At 40.1% G+C, this 23,522-nt stretch overlaps 1 pseudogene; it reads left to right on the forward strand.

Moving 5' to 3' along the window:
* Positions 1–6,736: 6,736 nt before the first annotated feature.
* On the forward strand, positions 6,737–14,239 carry LOC116896022 (annotated as a pseudogene).
* The last annotated feature ends 9,283 nt before the right edge of the window (positions 14,240–23,522 follow it).

Here is a 23,522-nt window from a genome sequence, read left to right on the forward strand (position 1 = left end):
ACAGAAAGCTCTGGGGTTAAAGCTGCATGCTAGGGCTGAGCTACACCACAACTAGAAACAGGTTTTTCTAGTAACTAATGCAATCTCGAGGTTCACAGTGTGGTATCAAGAGGAAACACATTTAAGAAAATCTGAAGGGACTGAACTGAAAGGTTGGACAATTTGTAAATACATGTGCATAATTCTCTAGCGATTTTTTTTCAAATTCAAACATATGGGAGTATAAAGTTAAATGTTTTATGCCCACTGTTTCCTACCCTTTGGTCCATATTACTTTACACTATCTATAGTCATGCTCAAAGGTGTGCAGAACTTAATGTGATAATCATTACCTTTAATTTTAGTATTTATTTATTTTTAGTAGTGTATGCACTTGTGCCTGAATGTATGTGTGGGATATGAGTGTGTGTGTAGAAATAGGATGTAGGGACTTATGGTATGTGTGTGTGTGTGTGTGTGTGTGTGTGTGTGTGTGTGTGTGTGTCTGTAGGTTTGTGTGTGTGCATGCCATGAAGTACAGACAGGCATGTGTAATTCAGAGGACAACTTTTGGGAAGCAAATTTTTGCCTTATTCTCTCGGTCCCGGAAATTGAACTCAAGACCTTAGGCTTGCATGACAATTACTTTTACCTACTGAAGCATCTTGCCTACAGCCAGAAATTTTTCTTTGTAGGTTATCTGTAACTTTTATTATATCTAAAAAGCAATGGAGACATTAAGAGCCACTTTCATTCCATTGTTGTATGAACAACATAAAACACATTTTTGAAAGATTATTCAAGATTGTTTAGCAATTCAGTAATAGAATCTGAGTTACAGTCAAGGTCCTCAGACTCTCAGCCCCGGTTCTTGTCACTGGCACACATAATTGTAGGAAAGCATTACTAAGTAAAAAAGATGCATAAGAAATGAGCTTGCCTAGGCTGCACAGTAGTTTCTTCCAAGAATAAAACCTTCCATCTTGGCTGGAAACCTCACAGAACATAGGAAACAGAGGGGAACTAAACAGCAGGATATTCTAGCACAGGATGTTTATAATTAGGTGAACCACAAGATGTTCAATGGTGTGGGTGAAACACTCTATCCTGTAGGGAAGCTCATTAAGGCAGGAAGCAAGCAACTCAATGTAGTGACAGGAAGTCCCTGAAACTGATAAGTTTGCTAGCCCTCTCCTTGAGAATGTAAAAGCAGGGAAGACTGCTGAGAGTCCCTCTCAGACAACCCCAATAGCATGGAAGACGCACAGACCAGCTGAACAGCATATAACAAACAAATGTAAGCCAAGCTGGTTAGAAAAGGCTCAAGTCAGCTGGACCACCAAGAATGGATAACTGTCAACCTACAAAGCTGCCTACAAGATGGACAATGTGTTCCATGTACCCAGATTACATAAACTGTCATTAATTCTAGAGTGGGATTTTGATGATGCAGCTATTCTTATCATTTCTGCTCCTGTAAGTAACCCCTTGCTATGTTCTGTATATAACCCAATAAAAACCTAATGGTTCAGCAGGTTAGACTTCGGTGCACTTTGGTGGTATTCATTCTTTGATCTGGTATCAGTCCTTACCTGGGTGAGTAGATGTTTATTTCACATCTCCCCAATAGTAGTGCCATACAACATATTATAAATATGATGTAACTTACTATCAAACTTAGATTGCTTTATTTTAGATCAGCATATTTAAATCTCATGCCCAAAAGTGATTTTAGGCATTGCTAATTGACTCTAGGCATAGCTAAAAGAATGGCAAGTGATAACAGTTGGAAATGCTTTCTCATAGATGTTACGCAATTGCTCTCTTGGTATTTTGTAACTGATGATTTGAACATTGTAAACCTCAAAGTAAAATTTCTGCTTCAAAGTCCAAAGGAACTTCTAAAACAGGCATATTTAAAAATAATCAGTGTTTTATTTGTATATATGATACACCATAAGATTCTGAGCCACACTGCTGCTCTAATTGAAGGCTACAGATCTTTTATAAGTGGGAAGAAGGAAATAAAGAAATGATCCTGTAATGTCTGCAATTTAATAGTTTTTAAAGTGTTGTTCTACAGTTGAGATGTTTGGTTTTTGTGGTTTCCAAGTTTTATTCTCATGTTGGTTGAGGTCTCAAGTCAATGTGTTTCATCATGAGTCTCCTCTTTCAGTTCCCACTGTGAAGACCTTTATTCTGTCTCCCTGCATTACCACCACCAACAAGAATGGTAATTTCATTACAAAAGGAAATTAAATTATACATCATTTCTACCTAAACACCATAATGTACATTAGGGTTTACCCTAATGAGTTTGTGAGTTTGGAATATATAGAATTAATTATATGTATCCATCTCTATAGGATCACACAGTACTGTTTCAATGCCCTAAAAGTCTTGTGTGCTTAAATTCTGCACAGTTTTAGATTTTCCTAAGTAATCATGTGGTGGGACTCAAAATATGCACAGCCTTTATGGTTGGCTTCTTTTACTCAGCCATTGTCATTAAATTTCTTCCAAATCTTTTCATAGGTTGATAGCTCATTTCTCAGTACCGATAGGTGACATTAATAAGCTACCATCTCAATACACCATCAATCATGTATCCACGGACTAAAGGGAATCTTGACTCCTAACAGTTTCCTTGTTCTTGAAAATGGAGAAGATGCTATTTTCATACACACTTGTTTATGAGGATGTTAAATTTCCAACTTGAGTAATTACCAGATCATTCAATTGCAAAATCATATGCTTCAGTACATTTAATTTCGTATAAGTTACCACTGTCTTCCAAAGCAATTGATGGTTTAGTTTTCCTATCAACAGAGCTTGAGACTTCCTGTGATGCCGCACCCTCCTCAACACTGACCATTCTCTGGTTTTATTTTGTCCATTCAAATAGGTGTGCACAAAATTATGTAGGCCACCAGCCCACAGAACTCCCTTGGTTTGATTCCAACAAACCCAATCCACCACCATCCTTTCCCTCCCTAGCTGCCACCCGTTTCCAGTATACCACTCCAACCCATAGCAGCTAGGCCCTGCTCAAGTGCAGGCTACTCCAGCCAGAAGAACAGCTAAGCTGCCCATCCACAAAACTCTCTCACTGGCTTGGCTTGGACTCCACAAATAGGTGTGCACTATTGTCTTAATTTACAATTTCTTATGAAATAAGAAGTAGAAAATATGGTTATACTTTACCATCTCTGTATCTTCTCTGTTGAGATATGTTTAAGGTTTTGGCTCACCTTTTCAATGTGTTACAGTAACTTCTTTATTCAATTTTAAGACATATTCTTTATACAGTAATTGAACAGTAATCCTCATTAAATATATATCTTGCAAACAATACCTTTTAGCTTATGACTTGTCTTTCATTATCTTGACACTGTCTTAGACTAAACAAAAATGTTTAATTTGTGTGTAGAGTTATACACACAACTCATGGACCATAGCTCACATGTGGAGACAATTTTGTGGAGCCAGTTCTCTCTTCCTACCTTAACATGAGTTTGGAGACCAAAGCCAAGTTGTCAGACTTGTGCTCCAAGTGCGATCACCTGCTGTTCTGTATCAACCGTGGTGAATTTTTAATTTTAGTGAATTCCATGAGTGATTCTATGGCTTGTGTCTTCAAGACCAAATCTAAAAAGTCATCACCAGGGCCAAAACTGTGCAGATCTTTCTCTGACTTTCTTGTATAAGAGTGTTAGAGTTTTGTATTTTATATGTAAATTTTTATTCCATGATCCAGTTGACTCTTCTTTTAAGTGAAAGTTCTAGAAAAGACTCTTTTTCACATTCTCTTGCATTGGCAAGTTTGTCCCAATCACTCAACTGAATTGTTAGAGTTCTGTTTCGGGGCTCTCTATTCTGTTCCATTGATCTAGCTCTCTTCTATTAGCAGGACGACATCTTAATTGCTGTATTTTTCTGGTAAACTTTGAACCAGCTTTTATTTGTTTCCCAACTCTGTTCTTCAATTATGGTGACTACTCATAGTTTTATTGGACATTCATGTAAACTTTAGAGTCATTTTGTAGATATTTAGGAAATTTTCTGAATTTTGACTGGAAGGGCACCAATTATATATTAACTTGAGGAAAAGCTACTCTCCTCATCATAATGAGTCTTATATTAAATTATGTTTGTGTCTCTTTCCAATTCTTTAATTTTTCTTGGATTTTTTTTACTAGATCTTTATAAATCTTCAACATATGTTGTCAGATTTAAGCCTACATTTTTAACTCTTGAGGAGAACCTTGTACATACTATTATATTTTAATTCCAAGCAGTATTTACTCATGACCTGGTGAAGTGATTGGCTTTTATCTATACATCCTATAGTCTTGCTCCAGTCCCTATTACTTCTAAGCACTTGGTTTGGGGTTGACCTTCCGGATTTTCTACATGTGTCATCACAGTGCCATGTGAGAGCTGGCAAGTTTTCTGTCTCTCACCATCCATATCTCTTTCTCTCTTTGCTTGATTGACTGCATCATCTAGGGATTTCAGTTTAGTTTTCAAAACGATCTGTGAATGTGGACCTCTTTGCCCTATCCCTGAGTTTAGTGAGAGTGTGTCTTGCATCTCCCCAACAAATGTTTTCTTTTATATGTGTGTGTATGTGTGTGTGTGTATTTTATATATATATATATATATATATATATATATATATAAAGACTTCCTTGATGCCACACCTTCTTCAATATTCACTGGTGTCTGGTTTTATATAGTCCATTCAAATAGTTGTACACAAGAAGAGGTAGACCAGGAGGCCACAGATTTTAAATATTTTATATAATATATATATAATATAAAATTATACATATTCTGTAAACATAAATAAATTTATATATAATATATAATTATAAGCAATATATAATCAAAACTATATTCTTTATAGATATTCTCTATCAAGATGAGAATGGCTGCCTGTACCCCAAGTTAACTGGGGGTTGTCATTATGAATTAGTGTCCATCTTCTTTTGCCCAGTGTTATGTTGATATCACCTCTTGTCTCTATTCGTGTAGCTTGTTTATGTAAAGAGCTTAATGAACTGATTTTAAAATGCATTTATTTACTTTAGTGCAAATGTCATGGCACCTGCATAAGATCAGATGTCCACTTTTAGGACTTTGTTCTTATATCACTTGAGTCTAAGGGATCAAAGTCAGGTCATCGGGCTGAGCAACAGGTGCCTTTACTGACAGCCTTTGCTGGTCCAAACCATTGCTTTTGAAAATTGAACCAGTCGTATATACCTAGAGTGAATCACTTTCACTGTGGTGTCTGAATTTTTATTTTTATTTGGTTCTTCTAATATTTCAAAAAGGATTCTTCCTCTGTATCCTAAGAAAGGAAAATCTCCATTTCTTTTCTTGTAATGCCTTTTGCTGGTTTTAGAATTAAGGTGGTGCTGGTATTATAGTATCAGCTAGGGAGAATCCACTGCTCCTGACACCTGGAACCAATTGTATAGAATTGGAGTAAATTTTCCCTTAATCTCTTGGAGCAGTTTTACTCACATGCATACATTCACATGTAAACACCCACATGCACAAACTCATACACAGATACGCACACTTGCACATACTCACTTGGAGAGAAGAACACACATACACGTAACTCACACACAACACATATGAACATACACTCAGAAACACATATGTACATACACAGAAACACAAACACGTATTTATACATAGAAGCAGAAACACACGCATGCACATAATTTTAAATTAATCTTTTATAATTTATTAAACGGATGGTCCTCGTCATCACCTATATAAACTAGTAAAAGAAAATTTTTATTTTTAGTAAATAAAATTTTTCAACTTGGTGTTTCTTTGAGATGGAAGTATAGGTGACCTGGCTGGTAAATACATGTGATGTTTGGGGCACAGGACTTGTGTTTTAGTTAAGGTTTTACTGCTGTGAACAGGCACCATGACCAAGGCAACTCTTATAAAAACAACATCTAATTGGGGCTGGCTTACAGGTTCAGAGGTTCAGTCCATTATCATCAAGGCAGGAGCATGGCAGTATCCAGGCAGACATGGTGCAGGAGAAGCTGGGAGGTCTACATTGGCATCTGAAGGCTGCTAGTGGAAGACTCTCACCCCAGGCAGCTAGGACAAGGGTATTAAAGCCCACGCTCACAAGGCTACACCTCTCAACAGTGCTACTCTCTGGCCCAAGAATACACAACCCATCACAGCAGGCTTGCAAGGAAATAGATGGAGGAGCTAGAGGGAAAAATACGACTGTGGGCGCTAGAGAGATATCTCGGCAGTTAAGAGCATTGACTGCTCTTCCAGAGGTCCTGAGTTCAATTCCCAGCAACCACATGATGGCTCACAACCATCTGTCATGAGATCTGATGCCCACTTCTGGTGTGTCTGAAGACAGCTACAGTGCACTCACATACATAAAATAAATAAATAAATCTTTCAAAAAATTGTAACACAATCATTTTTGTAAGGCTGAAGAAGGGGGATGAAGATTGGACTGTAAAAAAGGATTAAAGAATTTTTAAAAATGTATCCCTTTTTAAAATGTCCTGTCAGTCAGCTATGTAGTGACGATCTGAGGTATCCATGTTGTGTGCTGAATCAAGTCACCTTCTCTGTACCACACGGTACCACCTCTACTCAATTTCCTAGAATGAATTGTAAAGACAGTCTGTCCCATCCCTTTCTGCACAATGTACTCCCCTTATGGAGGCTGTTGAGAAAAGCTACCTTAGAGACCATGGTACGGTTTCGTCTAACCGCTCTAGGTGACGATTATAGTGTTCACGGTCTCGAGAGACTGGTGCATTGCCAAGCGTTCGGTAAGGAGCGCTTGCCTTGATGAATAAGTTGGCTTACGATTGGTTGCTCCATTTAGATCAACCTACACCTGAAAACACCGCATGAAGGAAAGAAGCAACAAAGAGCAACTGAACAAGGCTCACTTGGTCTTCAACCTGTACCCAGAGATACGTCGATGTGCTCGCACCACGCAGTGACAGCATGGTGCCCCACTGTTATCTCTGTTCAGAGAAAAACAGGACAAAACGGAAAGCGAAGGCTTTGCTTCCCAAAGGCAACTGTCCTGGCGTTTCTCTGGACCCAAAGACTCAAGGGAATGGCCAGGCTCAGGGCTTTCTTTTATGACATTTGCAGGTCGCTGCTTGCTGGGTAGCCCCAGCCAACTGAACCGTCCAGCAAAGCTTCCTGTTGTTTTATTTTTCAGATTCGGTCTGATAAAGGCGAGGTGGGAAGTCACAGAAGCCCATGTCCGGTTTCTCACATCTCTGCTAAAGGGAAGTCTGTCTTCATACAGGATGCCGTGGCATAAAACCCAAACCATCAGAGGTGTGCAGCCAGTTTTTAGTTTCCTGAACTCTGCAGCATTTGCTGACTGTGTTTTCAAGTCGATAAACATTCCTCTTTCTTCCCAGTGTCAGCTGTTCCTGTTCACAGGTCCGGGATCTTCCTGAGAGATGAGGCACACTTGAGCTCTTAATCAGGTTCAACTGCTTCCATAATTGCAGCCCAGACTGTTATGTTAAAGAACAAACTATAAACAATGGTGTCCTGGGAGGTAGCCAGAGCTCCAGTCAGTGTTTGCTATAATGTAAAGCTTTTAAACCCAGGAGGAGACAAAAGGGCCAAGTTGCCCATCAGGGTTGGTTCCCCCAGCAGCTGCCATCCTATACGTCCAAATAAGATGATGTGTTCAGACTTCTTGGAAAGGTCCATTCTTGGTTGGCAAAGAAAAAGAACATGAGGTAGACTGCAACGTAATAAATAGGTTCCGGTTGTTTAAAACTGTGCTGCTTAAGAAAAACGAATGAAAGAGAGTCCTCCTGAAAGTATTCTCCATGTCCTGGGACTATTGCATTTTAGATAAACTTAAACCTACATGACTTGCTCATTTTAAGCAAGCCTTGCTCATTGTAGCAGTCTCTCCAAAATAAGGCCGAGAGAGCACACCTGTTGATAGTCACGCTTCGGGGAGGGGGGCAGTGATGCTGTCTCCATTACGTTAATTACCTCCTTCACTTAGTGTGGAAGCTGTGTGTTTTAGAAAAAAACAAAACACTTGACTTACCACCCAGAAGACGCTGACCACACTGAAACCATATGACTCATGGGACAGCAACACAGAGTGAGTTGGGTTGTGATGAAGGAAACCTAGTAACCATGCTACCATCTGTCAGTCACGTGAACTTGGGCACCTCTCCTCAGGTCTCTTGTCTCGCTTTAATATGGAGATGTGTGTTCCATGATGTTCAATCAAGTTTATGCTGTTTCTGGCCTGGATTGTATTTCTAACATATCTTAAAATGAACCAGAAACATATAACTAGGTCTCCTAATTGGTGGTGCTTTCCCAGGACGTACTCTGTGTTTCTTCCCATGCCTTTCCCATGCCTCTTTACTGTAACAGGGTGGGAAGGGCCCTGCTGGGTTTTGTTGCTTGGGTCTTGGAGTCTGATTTTATTGTGATTGGTACCTTCTAATTACACAACTCCCTGATCCTAAGTTTTTTTATTTCTTTGATTTATCAATTCAAATTATGATAATTAATCTAAATTCAGAGGGAAATTTGAAATACATCTAATATTTATAGGCTTGATGTGTTAGATATTATCAAATGTTAAATGGTGAATACTAGTTGTTTGGTATTCAGCAAACAAAAATGTCATAAAATATTTACAGTGTACAAACCTCTTACCACCAAGTAGAATGGAAATATTTATTCTTTTAAAATACCTACTTTAAATACCATGAGATTCCCATATCCTAGCAAGTCAGGAGACCCACAAATGACTCTGTGTTGATCTTTTTGACTCTGCATATTGTTTTTAAAAAAGGAAATTCCTACCATCTAACTCTTTGTTTCCTAAAAATACATACATACACACATGCATGTATGCATGCACATGCACACACACACACACACACACACACACACACACAACAAAGAGTTGTCTGAGCTGGGTTTTCTGGTGCATGTCTTTAATTGCAGCACCCTCAAAACAGAGACAGAAAGATCACTGAGTTCAAGGCTAGCCTGGTCTTATAGAGTGAATTCCAGGACAGCCAAAGCTACACAGAAAAACCATCTTGAAAAAAAAAAAAAGAGGAGGAGGAGAAGGAGAAAGAGAAGGAGAAGGAAGAAGACGACAGTTAATCCGTCTGACATATTTTCCTGAAGAATTATTCTAAGATTTTAACAGAGAAGAAGGTTGTGATTCTCTAAAATAAGAGCATATAAAATACTTCTCGACTTTCCTACATAAATCATCACTTCCTTTGGAATGTGTTAACTTGCCACATCTGGAGGGCTCTCATTACCTTTATCCTTCAGGCTTGAGCATGCTAGCTCACCCTTTGAATCTCTCCCCAATGTAATACCGTAACAATGTAACACCGGTCATGCACAGGCTTAACAAGATGCTACAGGTTTCTTACCCAATGTTTTTCTCCTTTGCTAAATCATTATTTTATGTAAACTGCTACCCATATTACTTCAGGAACTATCAGCAATATGAACACTTTATAAAATGTGTTTGTAAGACATGATTTAATATTTTGAAATTTAACAAAAAGTTTGAAAACCTTTCCTAAAGGTAATGATAAAATACAGAGTTATGGATCTTTATACAAGCACACAGTTCCATGTGCAAAATAATTCTTAGGGAAAACAAAAAGGGCCAAGTTATTCTAAAATAAAAAGACAGTTACCAAAAGATGTGGGGTAAGAAGGTAAATGCCCCTTGTCATACGGAATTCCTTTCCTACAAATGGCATTCAAGCTTTCTTTAAAACACACTCTGTCTGCAGATCGCCAGAGAGGTCTCGCTCACGTCTCTTGACTCAGGAAAGCACAGAGCTGTCATCTTTATTCCACAGGAAGTAGGTGGTTGAGTCTTTTTGACACCAGAGGTCAGTTAGGATCCCTTTTGGCCACATAAAACACCAGCCTGCCAAAGACTAGGAGTATATTTCAAAGGGATAGAGAAGGCAAATTTCCAAGAAGTCAATCCACATATTTTTTTACAGTGAAAATAAATCCTTGATATTTTATTTCATAGAAAAGCTGCCATATGTTGATTATTCAGAATTCAGATGTGCAGAAAGCCTCAAGTTGTATAACCACAGGTTGGTACCCAGACAGCTAGACTCTGAAGTGCAGCCTCTACATTCTACAGTAAAAAATCACCACTACCGCTGATCTCCCTCACATTTAATATTCCCGATAGTCACTATTTCAATTGCAAGTCATTTAAAAAATGAGTGTAATGGCTTGAGTAGGCATGGCCCCCATAGGCTCATATATTTGAATCCTTGGTCACTAGGAAGTGGCATTATTAGGATGTATGGCCTTGTTGGAGGAAGGGTATCTCTGGGGATGGGCTTTGAGATTTCAAATGCATAGACCAGACCCAGTGTCTCTCTCTCTTCCTGCTGCCTCCAGATCAAGATGTAGAACTCTCAGCTATTTCTCCAGCACCATGCCTGCCTGCATGCCGCCATGCTCCCTGCCACGATGACAATGGATAAACCTCAAGTCTCAATTAAATGCTTTCTTTTGTAAGAGTTGCCTTGGTCACAATGTCTCTCTGAAGCAGTAGCAACCCTAAGAGAGGAAGTGAGTACTAGAAACTGAGGAAATGGCATAAAAAAGAGGTATAGAGACTATAAAATAAGTAGCAACATTAAGAGTTATATTAACAGTATATAGTAAGATATATTATATCAAATAATATCTTTTGTGAACACACATAGTAGTGCTTAGTTCTCAAAATACCCTAATTAGTTTCACCTTAATCTTATTATTCTACAAATCTAGTGACAGAATCACAGCTTTCCTTACTAGTGACATTTTTTGAGTGGATTCCCAGTTCTTGGTATGAACCTTTTGAGTCCCAAGGTAAGTGAAATACTATGAAAACCAGAATAAATAGAAAACAGGAAAGAAAAGATCACCTCCTTCAGTGCGGTCAGTACGTACTGGGCACCAAGAATATCTAAACACTGATCCTGCCTCCGCTATTAAAGCGCTCCAGGGGATGAGCAGATCCCCCGGGACTGTACTTTGGTTTCTCTATCTATCAAGTCAGCAGGATGTAGAAAGTTGTTGATTCCACCTAGTAAGAAGAAACAACTTTCAAGAAAATGTGCTTGTGAGAATAAGACACAAAACAGTTTTCTATTTGGTAGTAGCAAATAGAATATTATATTAAATTAAATAGTATATTACATTAAAAGGATTTCCTATTGAAGAGACTTTTGTCTGCATTCTCAGTTGCTAAAACAGTAGTTGGCATGTCATAAGTTCTCCAAAAGCCATCAGTTAAGTTCCTAAATTGATGAGATGTCCTCTTCTTTTTGAAGTCACATCACATTTATCCTGGCTTATGAATACCCAGGTCTATTTATTTCCACTGTCCTTTTTGCATTGAGCTCAATGCAAAGGCCAAATACCGCCATCATACCAATCTGAGTTCTATGACACAGTGTGTGCAATTTATAATTTGCCAACTTTTCTAACAGTGAGTACACGCACATGTGCTAAAACACAGCGTGCTAATCTTCTAGTATTAATGCTGCTTATCTTTGACAGCTGTTACTTACCTCGAGTTTACCAACATGACAAAACCCAGGCAAGCAGATAAATGCACAGTATTTCCTGCTTCTTGTAAATTGCCTATGAACGCAAACAGAGCCCATTTCTGTTTAAGGCACAGCTCAGTTGTATTTCTCCTCAAATTACAGGATTCAAAATTTATCAGGGCTTACATAATTCCAAATGCTTCTTTAATGATGTAGCAGCGAAACAGGTTAAGGCTAAATTTAATATAAATGAGTCAGACTTCCCAAATAATTGCTAAAACAAGAAAGCACTGTGCTCAAACAGAAGCAAAAGCCCTTTAAAATGCATGCCAAGTTTAAACTTTGGGTTGGTCAAACTATTAGAACAGTTGTTCCATTGTGAGACTTCTGCATTTTATCATAAAACACCATGGTTAGCAGTTATTCTGCATTCTAGGTATCCTATGACATCTCATATCCATTATTTAAGCATTGAATGATGAATGCCTATTAGTCTCTAGAGTGATCTACTAAACAAGACCCTAGGTATTAGAAAATGTAAATCATTGAAATGAGGAGAAATCACTTTTGTAAGTTAACTTGATGAAGTAAAACTATTTCAGTCTCAAAAAAAAAATACTCTTTGGAACCTATTTCCTAATTCTTACCTATTGCTTAAACATGAACTTTAATTGTGGGGGTTGGGGGAAACAATTGACCATGGACAGCAGGTTCCCATGCTGAGAATGCCCTGGCCCCTCCACCACTCCAACTGAATGTGGTATTTCAAGAGACCTCTGCCAGACTCCAGCTAAGCTGCACTATTTATTCTCTTTTTTAAAATGTTTTATTGATTGTTTTATTTATTTACATTTCAAATGTTATCCCCCTTCCCGGTTTGCCCTCCAAAAACCCTATATCCCTCCCCCTTCCACCAGCTTCTATAGGGTGCTCCCCTAACCATCCACCCACTGAATAGAGTTGAGACTGTAAAATTTGTACTTACCCAAGTAGAATATATATTACAAGTCAAGGTTTGGAAAACCAGTGGTTTAGGATCCCTTCCCAACAACCACTATACCTACCTCTCCCTGTTGGACATTCTGAAAGAACACAGAAAAATTCTGCTCTTTTTGAGGATACTAGTTGTTAACAATCAGGCACATCCATGGGCAGCTAAAGTGACTCTACAACAATCAGGCATCTTTACAGCCAGCTTTTGAGGGACCCAGCAACTCATCTCTAGTTGCCCAAGAATGACATCATTGCTGCATTGAAAGTCCCTTTTGCGCATGTGCCACAGCCCCAATAAAAGAAGGGATATTCTGTTTCTTGCTATTTGTTGTTGGGATTCAGTCCATTTTGGGGAGTCTCCACAGAAGCTCTCACCACGTGGGTCCCAAGAACACTCACGAAGCATCCACACATGAAGTCTACGGCTGAGGCCATCCCCGTTCGCAACTAGAAAGGTGGGATTTCAGTGGAAAAAGTGAAACATTATGTGTGCGGAAAGAGACAAGATTATGCCCCTATGGAGTCCTCAGATGAAGAGGATGAAGAATTTCAGTTCATTTAAAAAGCTAAGGAACAAGAAGCAGAGCCTGAGGAACAGGAAGAGGATTCATCCAGTGACCCCCCCTGGCTTTGGCGTTTACAGAACCGCATTAGTGAAGATGTGGAAAAGAGATTGGTTCGACACAGAAAAATTGTGGGACCTGAAGTAGTAGGAGAAAGTGACTCATAAGTGGCCTGTGGAACGAGAAGATTGCAGTGAGGAAGAGGAGGAAGAAATTGACGATAAAGAAATAGAGCGGCGCGGTGGCATGATGCGGCAGCAAGCACAGGAGAGGAAAAATGAAGAGATGGAAGTCATGGAGGCGGAAGATGAAGGGCGCTCTGGGGAGGAGTCCGAGTCAGAGTCTGAGTCTGAGAAGTACACAGACAGTGAAGACGAAATGGTGCCTCGACTTAAGCCTGTCTTCATTCGAAAGGAGATTTGGGTGACAGTTCAAGAACGAGAAGCTGAACCATTGAAACAAAGAACTGGACCAGGAAGCAAAACTCATGGCTGAGGAGAGACACAAGTACACACTCAAGGTTGTAGAAGAAGAGACCGAGAAAGAGCTAGAGGAGAACCCTTGCCGCCCTGGATGCACTCAATACCGATGATAAAAATGATGATGCAAGGAAAGTCCGAGAGCTCAAAAGAATCAAGCAGAACAGAGAACACTGAGGAGCGCTTGAAAAGAAGAAAGCAGAAATTGTCACATGAGAAACCTGACTGAGGAAGAAAGGCGGGCTGAAGTTCAAGCAAATGGCAAAGTCGTTATCAACAAAGCTGTTAATGACAAGTAAAAGTTTTCACAAAAGTATTACCACCGAGGTGCCTTCTTCACGGATGAGGATGAAGAAGTCTACAAGAGATTTTAGTCCACCTGCTCTTGAGGACCATTTCAACAAAACCATTCTTCCAAAAGTCATGCAGATCAGGAATTTTGGACGATCTGGTCGCACCAAGTACACCCACCTTGTAGATCAAGAGACCACTTCCTTTGACTCTGCTTGGAGCCAAGACAGTGTCCAGAACACAAAATTCTTTAAACAAAAAGGCAGCAGGGGTGGGAGATGTATTTGAGAGACCATCTGCCAAGAGGAAAACCAACTAGGCTTCAACTACTTTTTCCAACTGTGGGACACAGGAGATCTGGTCCTCAGTTCTCTTGAACCATTATTTACATAGTTCTTGTATAGAGCTTTCCAGATTTGCAGCCATAACTTGTGTTTGAAGGTGCTGTAGGGGCTAGTCCTGGTTGTCGACTTGATAATATCTGGAATGAGCTATAATCCAGAATTGGAAAGCACACCTGTGATCCTGATCTTGAGGCTGGGAGATACAAGTTTCTGACCTGGATCTTGGCATGGCGATCTTAAGGCACAGTGACTATGAATCCCAGGAGTCTAGGCCAGGAGATCTCTGAGTTGAAGGTCATCAGGGACAAAGCAAGAGATCCAGGCGTGGTTTACACACTTTTAATCTGAGCCACACCTTCTGCTGGAGACCTATGTAAGGACATTGGAAGAAGGAAGACTCTCTCTTCTTCACCTGCCTTTCTTGTGGGACTGAGCCACTGCTAGATCCTTGGACTTCCTTTCACAGCTGCTGCTGACCATCGTTGGGGAGTTGGGCTATACAGACAGTAAGTCATCACCAAATTCCCTTACTATACAGAGACTACCCATAAGTTCTGTGACTCTAGAGAACCCTGACTAATACAGGTAAGAGGTTAACCCTTTGTAAGAGGTTTGGACTCTTGCTGAGAAACTCACAGAAAAGCACGAACCAGGTAGGATTAAAGGCTTCCCACTTAAAACTATTTCTGAGAAATCTTAGGTTTCTCTACCATGGCTTCCCACATTGACTTGGGACTATTCTGAGTTTGTTTTCCCAACCTAGATCAGATACCTGGGCATGTGAATGGATGGTACCTTACTTCTTCCTTAGAGTTAGGAGTAGGCTATCAGGAAATCCAAACTCAGTCCGACTTGTTTTTGCATTTGAGGTGTTGAATCTACTTTTCTAAGTAAATATACTTTTTGATCTGTTTTTAAAAAAAAAATCATGGTCTCCTTTCCCTACTTTCTCTTCTTCTCTCCCAGAGGCTGCCTCTGTATCTCCATCCGCAGTAAAGCTAACATGAGACCTGTTGCGTGGTGTGTTTTTTGTTGGGACCCACCACCGCCTAGTCCTATCATTAGTATTAAAACCATGAAAGATGGATTAAAAAGAGATGGAAAGCAAAAGGAAGAAATCAGAAAAGGCAGACTCAAGTAGTTGTGCTTTCCAAGGTCATGTGTACACCACAAGAGGCAATATGAGCAAACCCAGTAACTGCAGAGACCAAAGCCAGCGCCAGATTGTCAGGGACAATGACATCCCTCATGTCACCTTATCTCCTAGCATGAAAAGAAACAGAAGCAAAGGCCAGGGTCTCTCCGCAATTAGCAACCAGTAAAGCCAGCTCTGAAAGAAAAAAGACACACTGCTTGTAGGAACTTGTTTAGAAGGATGGCAATTCAGATAGGAAAGTCACTGAAAAATGAACTCTTAATCGATACTTTAAAAATAGAGGCTGAGGAGAAAGAGGGACATGAGAGAGCGAGGTAATCATATTTCAATTAAAATGTGTAAAAACATAATAAAAATCAGTAGAAAATTTTAAAATAATTACATTTAATCCCCATAGAGAAGTAGAGAAAAGGGGAGCAGGTCTAGACTCCAAAGCCACAGCAAACAGTAATATTCATCCATCAGATGAACAAAGACTTGAAATTATTGGTATGAAGTAATGCTTAACAAAAAGGAAGAGAGGAAACTCTATCTATCTCTCACTGTAAAGTGATATAAACTGCCAACAGGAAAGCCATGTCTCCAGACAATGAGCCATAATTAATCTTAACCTGGAATCTCAGACTCCCACCAACAGGAGCCAAGAGGCAGCTTCCTGTGGAAGGACACTTGCCTTAGTTACTCTTGTGGTGAAACAGAGAACAAAAGCAGTGAGGGCAGAAACAGGGCAGACTTCTGGAAGCAGGAGCTGAAGCAGAGGCTATGGAGGGGGCTGCTTATTGGCTTGCTCAACCTGCTTTCTTATGGAACCCAGAACCAGCAGCCAGGGATGGCCCCACCCACAATAAGCTGGCCCCTCCCACATCAATCGCCAATTTTTAAAATGTCCTACAAGCTTGTCTGTAGCCTAATCTTATGGAGGCATTTTCTCAAGTGAGGATCCCTCATCTCCAATGACCCTAGCTTGTGTCAATTAGACAACAACAACAACAGCAGCAACAGCAACAATAATAATAATCGTCAGCACAGATACCTCCACAGGAAGACTGTCATTGTTCCAGCTCATAGTTCCTTATAGAGTTACAGACGTTCACTTGAAGGCTCCTCTCCACCCATCAAGTTAATCAAGGTCACAGTTTCTCTGAATCTCTGTTGAAAGAATGAGCTGGGAGTACCACTCATTGCAGCCCTCTAACTCAGGAAGTATCAGCTGAGGCACTTACTGGGTGGTCTAATTTCAGGATCCCTCACAAGGAGAACCATCTGAGAAGAGACGAAATGAAGCATGTCTTTGATTATAGAACAGCCAGCCTCTGGGACACCTCTTGAGACACTTCATTTGAAGCTGCTCTAGCCGCCATAGGCAGGCGCTTCTCCTCCTTAAACGGGAGCTATTCCACCTTAAGCAAGAACAATTCCACCTGGGCAGGTTATTCCCCAAATCAGACAAGTACTATTCGGCTTGATCACAGTGACCGCCACACATTTTCCTCTGTTCCCTATAGATCAGAGTAAGCCCGAGCCAACCTACCACCACATTCGAGTAAAAGAGACTGTTTAAAGGATTTTCAACTTTGCTAAACCCTAAAATGTTCATCAGTTCACCAGAGTGCTAACCATCTAGGTTCAAAGGAACACTGCTTTGAAAGCCATTTCCTTTTATTTTTGAGCCTATGAACACAGTCCGGGCAAGTCCGTGTTTACACATGATGTTTTCACTGAGAAATACATGCTGCTTGTCTCAGTCGCCAGACGGGTTGGAGGTGTGTTGACTGGCTTGTCTGAATGGCATTTTCAGAGACAGCTTCTAAAAATTATCCAAATAACTGAGCGCAAATGTTAAAACTGAGTGAACCAAATGGCACTCCCCTTTCTACATTGCCTTACTATCCTGCACTCCAGACTTGCTAGTAAACCTTCCTAGAACACAGGGGATTTTTCACAAGGGCTATCCTATGTGGAAACCTTATTCCACTCTTGGCTGCTGATCAAACTGCACCTTACAGAAGTCTTGCTCTATTAGGTTAATGAAACTTGAAACTCAAAGGTCTTTTTCAAAATACAACTCTGGAAGTTGCTTGGCACCACTGATAAACCATGATGTTTGGTCTCAGATTAACCTACCATTTTAGGGATCAAAAATAAATCTATGGGGTTGGGGATTTGGCTCAATGGTAGAGCGCTTGCCTAGGAAGCACAAGGTCCTGGGTTCGGTCCCCAGCCCCGGGGGAAAAAAAAAATCTATGGGGGTTGATGAGACAGTTCAATGGGTATGATGCTTTCCTATAGTTAAAAAAAAAAATCCTACATGTTGTTGAAAGGAACAGTGAAAAGTGACTTCTTTACTAGTCCAATCTTCAAACCCTTCAGAGACCTGAGAAGGTTATATGATAATCTAAAACAGAATATGTATCAATTAAAATGACAGACTTACACATTACCTAGAGAGTCACCCTACTAGGTTCCTACATACGCACCTCAGCTGTTTGTTCTAGGGTCTGACACCCAACATTTGTACCATACACTGCAATCCCAGCCCTGGAGAGGCAGAGACGGATGAACTCTTAGGGATCCCCTGGTCATGGAGTCAAACTTACTTAGCAAGATCCTTGCCAGTGAAAGAACCTGTCCCAAAAAAATGGAATACAGCACCTGAAGGTGTCATATGACCTCTGCTCATACCTGCACACACATACTCTCTCTCTCTCTCTCTCTCTCTCTCTCACACACACACACACACACACACACACACACACACACACACACACACATACACACACACATGCAATGACTTTATTCTCACTCGTCTATATGTTTTCAATAGCAGGATCTTAGCACTTTTTATTTTAGTACTCAATATTCCAATGACAGACATGTTCTGTAAAATAAGACAGTTGTCCTGCTTTAATGATGCTTTTGTTTTTATGGCCATGATGACTCACCCAAGCAAGTCTGTCCCAATTTAAGATATGTTTAAAAAAAAAAACATTCATTATATTGTTGTTGGAGCCATGGATCACCTTAATCACTTCTGGGGGAGTCTGGAATTAATATTTGTAAGATAGTTATTCATGTTTTGTAAAGAAAAAAAATCACTCTTCACATTTGGCCAGTTCATAGCTTGGAATCTTTGAGATGGAACTAATACTTAACATTTATTTTATGGATCAGACCCAATACCTTAATATTAAGTTGACCTCTAACTCCTTCTCCTTTGAAACACATAACATTATGCCTTGGAAATGACTGACTGGATTTTAGTGTCAATGACAATCCTCTGCCCACTCTTCTCCTCTAAAGGGACTGGTTAGGATGGTGAGATTGATATTAGCTCTCCAGGCCTTCCGTGGGAAGCTATTCTACAAAACACATCATCTGTTTCCTGCTTCAGCCTGAAATCTCATTTGCAGCTGAGTGGCCTGCTCCTGGGTTCGTGGCTTTCTTATCTCTTCAACTCCCATCTGCAGCTGCACTCCTGGTAATTCTGTAAAGGCCACCTGATGTCCGCCTCTGGATTTCACCTATTTTATTGTTCCTCTGACTCAACTATCATCTCCCGTCTTTTGTCATCTAATCTTTTTATATCCTTCTTCTGCTATCTCTGCTGGTTGGAGTTTTTAGCCTCAAATAACAGCTGCACCCTCTGTGAGTCAGCCCAACCCCCTCCAAATGACCCCATTCAACCTTCTTCTTCTGCTCCAGCTTAACACCTTCATCCTTTCTACACCCTCCTGGGGTTTACTGACTAACCTATCTAGCCAAATTGATTTGCTGCAGGTTCAGTGAGGAAGCTTGTCTTAAAAAGTAAGATAGAGGAGCGATTAAGAAAAATACCCTAGGAGGACTTCTGGGCTCCACATGCATACATGTATAGACACACATGAACACATATACATGCGTGCACGTGCGCGTGTGCACACAGAGAGAGAGAGAGAGAGAGGGGAGGGGACAGAGACAGAGAGACAGAGACGGAGGAGGAAATATCAAGCTGACCGTACAGGTCATTGACTAGAACACAGGCCCTGGGTGTGATCTCCAGCACTGAATAAAGAATACTTGGGCTGGAGAGATGGCTCAGTGGTTAAAAGCATCGGCTTCTCTTGCAGAGGTCCTCAGTTCAGTTTTCAGCAACCACATGGTAGCCACAGCCATCTGTAATGAGATCTGAAGCCCTATTTTGGTTTGTCAGCAACAGTGTACTCATACATCAAAAATAAACAAAATTTTAAAAATATATTTGTTTCATTTGAATATTGTTTTCATTAGAAATCTCTCTGAAGAATTGGAACATATAAAAGTTATAAAAGTTAGACAATACTAATGTATAAGGGGTAGCTGAAGCCCTGTGTCACATAGTATTTACAAGAGACACTCACTATACCTCATTAAAGGTAAAGGTCATAATTAGGGGGGCAAGACAAGTGTGGCTTTTCATGGGCTTCTTAAAAATAACTGTTTTCTAATCAAGTCGATTGTTGAAGTTAAAGGTCTTTTTGTAGAACACACGACAAGGGTTGGGGGAGGAGATAGATAGATAGATAGATAGATAGATAGATAGATAGATAGATAGATAGATAGATAGATAGATAGATAGATATGGAGATAGAGCTATACCCAAAATGTATTACAAATGTGTACAAGAGTATTGAGGAGAGAAGGCAAGCCTCATAAATATGGACTGCATTAAGTGGAAGCTTTTGTTATTCCTCAAGGGATGATAGAATTTTTAAGTGTAAGAATAAAAAATACTCTTGAATTTTATGCATCTTACCAAGCATTCTGTGCAACACACATGACTATAATAGTGTTCTTAGCTGAACATCAATGTTTAATGTCTTCAACTCTTACTAAAATGGTAATATAAGTAAATAGTGTCCTGGCACTTTAAACATATAGATGGGAAAGAGCACAGGAACCACACAATCTAAATGTTAATTTTATAGATGGAAAAACTAAAACTGAATAAAGTGAATCAATATCTCATATCTCAAACAGACAGTTGCTTCTCGATGCCTTGGGCATTGTCTTTTTAATGGGAGGAAGCAGTTATGTTTTTGTGATTTGCTTCCACAGTGTAGAGGCCATGTCTGCGTGTGATTTCCATGTGTTCCTCTAGCCTGCGGTGCTGGATAAATTTATATTGTTTCCAGAACGGCAAAGTGCCAAGACTTTACATTTTCCTGATGGATTTCACAGCATCTGCCATTTATTCAGCCACTGAATGTGACAAACCTTGTGCTGTGTACTTCACTCATACCTTTTCACCTTGTCTTTGCAGTGACTTTCTGTTGTTGTAAAAAATATAAAGATAAAAAGAGTATTGTGGTTCTTTACCCTGCTAGGTCTGGCACCGCAGTGCCCCAAGATATCTAGTAAATATCTTGGCGGAAACACATCCCAGTGTCTCTTGCTGCCACACACTTTCTTACACTCAAACCATCACATAAAATAACACCCAACACAATAACCTTTGACCCAATTGATAAGATATAATTGCCCACTTAAACATACAAAGCCTGGTACCACCCATCCCTTAGGAACATTGATAAAAACCGGTAAATACACAGAACAGAATCTTTTTTTTTTTTTTTTTTTTTTTTTAATTTTAGTATTTCTTTTTTATATTTTTTATTTTATTCCCTTTTCCGGTTTCCGGGCAAACATCCCTTCCTCCCCCTTCCTTATGGGTGTTCCCCTCCCCACCCTCCCCCATTGCCGCCCTCCCCCAACAGTCTAGTTCACTGGGGGTTCAGTCTTAGCAGGACCCAGGGCTTCCCCTTCCACTGGTGCTCTTACTAGGATATTCATTGCTACCTATGAGGTCAGAGTCCAGGGTCAGTCCATGTATAGTCTTTAGGTAGTGGCTTAGTCCCTGGAAGCTCTGGTTGCTTGGCATTGTTGTACATATGGGGTCTCAAGCCCCTTCAAGCTCTTCAGTTCTTTCTCTGATTCCTTCAACAGGGGGGTCCTGTTCTCAGTTCAGTGGTTTGCTGCTGGCATTTGCCTCTGTATTTGCTGTATTCTGGCTGTGTCTCTCAGGATCGATCTACATCCGGCTCCTGTCGGTCTGCACTTCTTTGCTTCATCCATCTTGTCTAATTGGGTGGCTGTATATGTATGGGCCACATGTGGGGCAGGCTCTGAATGGGTGTTCCTTCAGTCTCTGTTTTAATCTTTTGCCTCTCTCTTCCCTGCCAAGGGTATTCTTGTTCCCCTTTTAAAGAAGGAGTAGAAGCATTCACATTTTGATCATCCGTCTTGAGTTTCATTTGTTCTAGGCATCTAGGGTAATTCAAGCATTTGGGCTAATAGCCACTTATCAATGAGTGCATACCATGTATGTCTTTCTGTGATTAGGTTAGCTCACTCAGGATGATATTTTCCAGTTCAACCATTTGCCTCTTAATTTCATAAAAAGTCGTTGTTTTTGATAGCTGAGTAATATTCCATTGTGTAGATGTACCACATTTTCTGTATCCATTCCTCTGTTGAAGGGCATCTGGGTTCTTTCCAGCTTCTGGCTATTATAAATAAGGCTACGCGATGAACATAGTGGAGCACGTGTCTTTTTTATATGTTGGGGCATCTTTTGAGTATATGCCCAAGAGATGTATAGCTGGATCCTCAGGCAGTTCAATGTCCAATTTTCTGAGGAACCTCCAGACTGATTTCCAGAATGGTTGTACCAGTCTGCAACCCCACCAACAATGGAGGAGTGTTCCTCTTTCTCCACATCCTCGCCAGCATTTGCTGTCACCTGAGTTTTTGATCTTAGCCATTCTCACTGGTGTGAGGTGAAATCTCAGGGTTGTTTTGATTTGCATTTCCCTGATGACTAAAGATGTTGAACATTTCTTTTAGGTGTTTCTCAGCCATTCGGCATTCCTCAGCTGTGAATTCTTTGTTTAGCTCTGAACCCCATTTTTTAATAGGGTTATTTGTCTCCCTCTTGAGGTCTAACTTTTTGAGTTCTTTGTATATTTTGGATATAAGGCCTCTATCTGTTGTAGGATTGGTAAAGATCTTTTCCCAATCTGTTGGTTGCCGTTTTGTCCTAACCACAGTGTCCTTTGCCTTACAGAAGCTTTGCAGTTTTATGAGATCCCATTTGTCGATTCTTGATCTTTTATTCAGAGCATAGGGGAGTTGAGAGCCATTGGTGTTTTTGTTCAGGAAATTTTTCCAGTGCCCATGTGTTCCAGATGCTTCCCTAGTTTTTCTTCTATTAGTTTGAGTGTGTCTGGTTTGATGTGGAGGTCCTTGATCCACTTGGACTTAAGCTTTGTACAGGGTGATAAGCATGGATCGATCTGCATTCTTCTACATGTTGACCTCCAGTTGAACCAGCACCATTTGCTGAAAATGCTATCTTTTTTCCATTGGATGGTTTTGGCTCCTTTGTCAAAAATCAAGTGACCATAGGTGTGTGGGTTCATTTCTGGGTCTTCAATTTTATTCCATTTGTCTATCTGTCTGTCTCTGTACCAATACCATGCAGTTTTTATCACTATTGCTCTGTAATACTGTTGAGTTCAGGGATAGTGATTCCCCTGAAGTCCTTTTATTGTTGAGGATAGTTTTAGCTATCCTGGGTTTTTTGTTATTCCAGATGAATTTGCAAATTGTTCTGTCTAACTCTTTGAAGAATTGGATTGGTATTTTGATGGGGATTGCATTGAATCTGTAGATCGCTTTTGGTAAAATGGCCATTTTTACTATATTAATCCTGCCAATCCATGAGCATGGGAGATCTTTCCATCTTCTGAGGTCTTCTTCAATTTCTTTCTTCAGAGTCTTGAAGTTCTTGTTGTACAAATCTTTTACTTGCTTGGTTAAAGTCACACCGAGGTACTTTATATTATTTGGGTCTATTATGAAGGGTGTCTTTCCCTAATTTCTTTCTCTGCTTGTTTCTCTTTTGTGTAGAGGAAGGCAACTGATTTCTTTGAGTTAATTTTATACCCAGCCACTTTGCTGAAGTTGTTTATCAGCTTTAGTAGTTCTCTGGTGGAACTTTTGGGATCACGTAAATATACTATCATATCATCTGCAAATAGTGATATTTTGACTTCTTCTTTTTCCGATCTGTATCCCCTTGACCT

The sequence above is a fragment of the Rattus rattus genome, chromosome 3, assembly GCF_011064425.1.
Source record: "Rattus rattus isolate New Zealand chromosome 3, Rrattus_CSIRO_v1, whole genome shotgun sequence".
Taxonomy (NCBI): Eukaryota; Metazoa; Chordata; class Mammalia; order Rodentia; family Muridae; genus Rattus; species Rattus rattus.